Source organism: Mauremys reevesii, linkage group 2 (genome assembly GCF_016161935.1).
Source record: "Mauremys reevesii isolate NIE-2019 linkage group 2, ASM1616193v1, whole genome shotgun sequence".
In the NCBI taxonomy this organism is placed as follows: Eukaryota; Metazoa; Chordata; order Testudines; family Geoemydidae; genus Mauremys; species Mauremys reevesii.
Genome location: NC_052624.1, coordinates 140,298,123 through 140,304,122, shown reverse-complemented (window position 1 = coordinate 140,304,122; position 6,000 = coordinate 140,298,123). Strand labels below are relative to the sequence as shown.

Sequence of the window (6,000 nt, the reverse complement as noted above, 5' to 3'; positions counted from 1 at the left end):
TGCAGTAGTCTGTATTGTTCAGGGTGTTGTTTTATGGTACTGCACTGCCTGCTTCCCTAACTGCAACATCTGGCTGCAGCAGGGCATTCTGGCTTTGCATTGCAGGAGTTGCTTTTTTAAATTCTGTCTTTGGCCATGGTCATGCCTGGCACGTGCCACGTGTCATTGACCACTGCAATGACTTCCCTGGAAAGCCCCTTGTCAGATTCCTTCTGTCAGGTTTGCCAGCCGCTCAGCTGTTGATAAATGCCCCTTGAGGCTCTGGCCAATGCAGGTGCTGTAGCTGTGTGGGTATTAATCTCAGGAGGATGTGACAGCATTTTTTATTTCTGGCTTTAGCTCCCTGAGCTCTTTCCAAGTCTTGGGGGACCTATGAGATGGTAACCAGTGTGTACATTGGGATTTCTGTCCATACAGTATAGACTGCTTGGCTTGGTAGTTGTATGTTGGAAGCTTGGGGGTGGGGCAGGTGTTGGGAAATAAATTCTTAGTCTGTCTTTAGTGTTTTGCTCTGCCTTAGAGGTGCTTATATGGTGTTGAAGGGGTTTGCAGGGTGAATATAGGGGCGAGCTCTATTGTAATCCCCTCTACAACCCCTTTAGGCTGTCCTGATTCTGGACAATGTTACACTGAGGTGGGTAATGAGGCAGCAGAGAATGACCTTGTTCAAAAAGGCAAAGGGTGGACCAGCAAGATACTTTGTGAAGTTATTCACTAAGATGGTCCCCACCAGAAGTACTGCAGAAGTGGAAAGGAGACAAACTATACTGGTGGGGAAGGCTGTGCAACTATTTTTGAAAATTCCTGAACAAAAATTGAGCAATTTCTGAGCCTTAGATTTTGCTTTGTCACCCCTGCAGCCAGTGCAGAGAAAAAGACAGGCTTCTGCAATGATTGACTGAAGATTCACTGTTACCAGTCTGTAAGTATGCATGTTAGAGGGCATTTTTACCTCAGTGGGGAGCTGTACTCTTTGTAGCTTTAAGGGCATCCAGTGTCTATGTCTACCTCATGTAAACTAGGAACTCTACCCACACTTCTTTTCCTCTAACTTCTATCTCAAACTTTTGCATTTAGCACAAACGAATATTTTCCTCATTCAAAACTGCCTGGGTGGCGGGGAAGGGGGGGGTGTTTTTGTATATTTGGTTGCTATAGTAATAGAATCTTGTTGTTGCTATGGCAACTGAGTTAGATTATTAGGGGATAGCCCAGCTGGGTTTGGCTGGTTGTTGGTTACTTCAGTGTGTGGCAATAAATGGCTGCTTTTCAAAGTCTACAGCTCTCTGTGTCTCAAGTGATTCTTCCTAAAACTGCTTCCTCCAAGGATAAAACAACATGGAGATGAGAGTGGGATCCCTGCGCTGTTCCAGCAACAGAATAAGGTAGAAGCCAAGGTCATTAATAAAATAAAATACAATCTTTACCGTTGGAAGGGAGTACGGACTGGTACAAACTGAAACTAAAACCATGGCTACACTTACAGGGTCGCTGGAAACTTTTGAGGAGACTGCAGTTCAATGGCATGTGTATACTGAGTGTTTTGAGTTTTTTGTTATTGCAAATAACATTGCAGAAGAGAAGAAGGTGCCAATAGTCTTAAGTGTGGTCGGGGCTAGGATCTACTCCCTGCTACACAGCTTATTATATCCTGTTAAACCAGAGACCAAATCTTACAGTGACATTGTGGAAATACTGGGGTCCCGTTTTTCTCCAAAACCACTGGTAATTGCTGAAAGATATAGGTTCCACAAAAGAGACCAGAAAGAAGACGAAACAGTTGTACAATTTATAGAAACTTTGAAAAAGCTTGCGGAACACTGTGAATTTAAGGATATGTTAAATTACGCCCTGCGTGACTGGTTAGTGGCCTGCACAGTGAAGCTATACAGAAGCGCCTTTTGACAGAGGCTCAGATTACCTTACAGAAGGCCATTGATATTGTGGTGTCCATGGAACTGGCTACAAAGGAGGTGCAATACATTGGTGCATCCCCTAGGGTGCATAAAGTGTCACAAAAACCTACCCACAAAACTGTGGGGAGTCAAGAATGTTATCACTGTGGTAAGCTGGGTCACCATGCATTGGAATGCTGGTGTAAGGACCTGGTGTGTCGACACTGTGGCAAAAAGGGACATATTTAGTGTGCCTGTAAACAAAAGAAAAAGAGACCTGAGGTCTGATGGACCAAAAAGGAAACGCTGCATACCCTAGAGCAGACCTAGGATGATCAAGGTGACACCTCGTCAGAAGGGGTGTCACTCCACATTTTGTCTTTGGCAGTGGGCTCACATGAATACTGGGTAACACCATTGTTGGATGGCAAACCTGTACGGATGGATCTGGACGCTGGCGCAGCCATCTCACTGGTCTCAGAGATTGTGTATAAAGAAAAGCTACAGCATCTCCCGCTTAAGACAATGAAAACTGTTCTGAAGACATATATGGGAGAAGCTGTGCCCATGTTGGACACTACTGATGTTAAGATGGAGCTCAATGGACAGGCTGCTAAATTGCCACCATTTGTGGTGAAAGGAAATTACCCAGCCTTAATGGGTAGGTCTTGTCTGAGGAAGATTCTGCTGAACTGGGCAAAAGTGCACCAAATGACTAAAGATTAAACCGGTTGGACCACTGTACTAAGGAAACATGCTGATGTTTTTGAAAAGGAGAGCATACTGGGAAGTATGAAGGGAAACACCATGACATTGAACATTAAACCTGACAGTCAACCTAAATATCTGAAAGCTAGAACTGTACCATATGCTCTCAGGCCAAAGGTTGAAGCGGACCTGGAGCACCTAAGTCACAACTGGAGTCCTAATACCAGTTACCCATAGCCCATGGGCAACTCCAATTGTTTCAATAGTGAAGAAAGATGGCTCCCTCCAGATCTGCGGAGATTTTAAAGTAACAGTCAACTCGGTGTTGTGTGCAGACCAATACCTGCTTCCCCACATCAATGACTTCTTTGTGGGCCTGGCTGGGGGACAAAAGTTCAGTAAGATTGATCTGAGTCAAGCATATTTACAGATGCACGTCAATGAAAAGTCCCAAGAGCTGTTGACAATTTTGGCAAATAAAGGGCTTTATTGATGCTGTCAACCTACCCTTCGGAATAAAATCTGCTCCTGCCTTGTTCCAGAGGGCTGTGGGCCAGATCTTGTGTGGCTTGCCAGGAGTCCAGTGTTATCTGGATGACATTCAGGTCATTGGAAGGAATGAGGAGGATCACCTAAAGAATTTAGAGGCTACCCTACAAAGACTGGAAAAGTATGGCCTACGAGTCCTCAAAGACAAGTGTGAATTCTTTCAGCCCCTTGTTGAATATTTGGTACACATCATTGATGCTACGGGTCTTTGTAAAGCCCCTGAAATAGTTAGTTATTGTGGAGACTCCACCTCCACAAAATGTTAGCCAGCTTCGCTAATTTCTAGGACTATTGAACTATTATAGGAAGCTCATCTTGCAGCTAGCCACACTGTTAAAACCACTTCATGAACTCCTAGAGCAGAACAAGACCTGGAAGTGGACTGAAGACTGTGATGTTGCATTTAGCAAAGCAAAGGGTGCATTGCTAAATTTGGGAGTTCTGACGCACTTTAATCCATCCTTACCTCTACAGTTGGCCTGCAATGCCTCCCCTTATGGAGTGGGAGCGGTCATGTCACACATTATGCCTTCGGGAGAAGAGAGACCTGTTGCTTTTGCTTCATGCACACTAAGCAAAGCAGAAACTAACTATGCCCAAATCGAACGTGAAGCATTGGGAATCATTTTCGGACTTCAGAAGTTTCATCAGTACCTGTTTGGAAGAAAGTTTACACTTCTCACAGACCATCAAACTCTGATTTCAGTTTTTGGACCACACACAGGCATTCCCCCATTAGCTGTAGTCGTATGCAATGATGGACTTTGTTGCTTTCCGCACACACATATGAAATCCAGTATTGGAAATCCACTCTGCATGGCAATCCAGATGATCTCTCAAGGCTGCCTTTGCCAGTCAAATGTCAAGATATTGCCCAGAAGGAAATCTTTTACTTTGAACTAGTAAAGAACACAACCATCACCGCTACTCAGATAAAGAAGGCAACTTGCGTTGACCCAGTCTTGTCCCAAGTTATAGACCTGGTGATGCATGGAACATTTCAATGAACCTCTCCAGTCTCACCCGACCTTGTTATCTACATGTCTGGGAGAACAGAGTTATCGGTCGATTCTATTTGTTTCTTGTGTGGAAGACATGTAATTATCCCGCCACCACTGAGATCACAGATGTTAGTCCAGCTACATTCTGGTCACTGTGGAATAGTGCGCATGAAGGAAATTGCACTAAGCTAGTTTTGGTGGCCGGGATTGAACAGTGCTATTGAAGAGAAGGCAAGAGCTGGTATGTCATGTCAGGATGTGAGGAATGCACCTCAGTGGGCACCCCTACATCCGTGGGACTGGCCTGAAAACCCGTGGCAGCGTATTCACATTGACTTCGCTGGCCCACTAAAAGGAAGCATGTTCTTTGTGGTAGTACATGGCCAGACGTCTCTATAATTCAGTCCACTACTGCAGAGAATACTATCCAAAAACTATGGGGACTCTTTAGTCATTTCAGTCTGCCAGAACAACCTGTGAGTGACAACGGACCACAGTTTGTCTCTCAGGAGTTTGGAAATTTTATGAAGGCAAATGGGATACACAAATCACTTCAACACCATATAATCTATCCACCAATGGATTAGCTGAAAGATTTGTGAAGACAATGAAACGAGCTTTGAAATCAACAAGGGGACAATTATCCATTCAAAACCATCTGGACACCTTCTTACTATCCTACAGAAACACACCTCATGCAACGACCAAGGCGTCCTCAGCCTTTTAATGATGGGATGACAGTTGCGCACTTGTTTTGATCTGCTGAAATCTTCTGAACCCCTCAAATTGTGCAATGTCAGCAGCAAGATCAAGTCATCAGGTGTGCACCCAGAGCAAAAGACTGAACCTTTAGCCTGGGTTTTGGCTTGGAATTATGCTTCTGGAGCTAAATGTGTCCCTGCCACTGTCATTGACCAAACAGGACCTATTTCCTACATTGTACAGACTGCCAAGGATCTCACCTGGCGACACGTAGATCAGCTGTATCCAGGTTATACTAGTTCCCAGGACACATCTTCAGTTGAGTTGCCTGACTTCACTACTTCCAGCGAGACACCGAATCAAGAGTCACCTGTTTCTGACTTTCCCCCTCCATTACTGCCTGCGACAGAGATACACCCCTTCCCTGATGAGCTGATACCACATCCTCACCCGTTTATACTATGAACCCTGAGCCCATTGTCATCCCTGCATTCAAGATACTTTTGGGTGCAACAACACCAGAAGTCCATCCACCTAGAGACAGAAGACCTCCTCAATGACTGGATCTTTAGCTTGGGCAAACCCACGGTTATAGGGGAAAATAATCCCCAGGGGTTAGCTGGGAACGGAGGCAGTCTACCCTCCTTCTCTAGTTTAGTGTTTGTTTTATTTAGGGGATGTTCTCATTAAGCGGGGGAGGAATATGCTGTGTCCTTGGTTGTTGTAGTAATAGCATCTTGTTGTTGCTATGGCAACTGAGTTAGATTATTAGGGGATAACCCAGCTGGTTTTGGTGGTTGTTGGTTAGCTCAGTGTGGCAATAAATGGCTGCTTTTCAAGGTCTACAGCCCTCTGCATCTCAAGTGATTTCTTCCTAAAACTGCTGTCCCCAAAGATACAACAGGCATAGCAGAAGCTGTAGCTGCACCTGCTGTATGCCATTATGAGATGGTGAATGGGGCTGCTGGAGGGGTGGGGGCAGGAACTGGAGGGTGGCAGTGTTCACTGGGAAGGACAGTGGAGGGAAGGGGAAAGAAGAATAAGTACATGGGCACACGCCTCCTGCAGCGTTAGCCTTAAAATAGTCAGCAGTCAGAGCTTTAGTATGAGACAGAGGCTGACAGACCAACTGAAGTAGCTTCCAT

At 45.1% G+C, this 6,000-nt stretch overlaps 1 long non-coding RNA gene across 1 annotated transcript in view; it reads right to left on the bottom strand.

Moving 5' to 3' along the window:
- Window positions 1-5,240: 5,240 nt before the first annotated feature.
- The window catches only part of LOC120398902, a 35,839-nt gene continuing 35,079 nt past the window's right edge, over window positions 5,241-6,000 (bottom strand). Inside the window, exon 3 of the long non-coding RNA XR_005594787.1 lies at window positions 5,241-5,255. This is a non-coding gene — a long non-coding RNA (uncharacterized LOC120398902). The remainder of the gene's footprint in view (window positions 5,256-6,000) is intronic.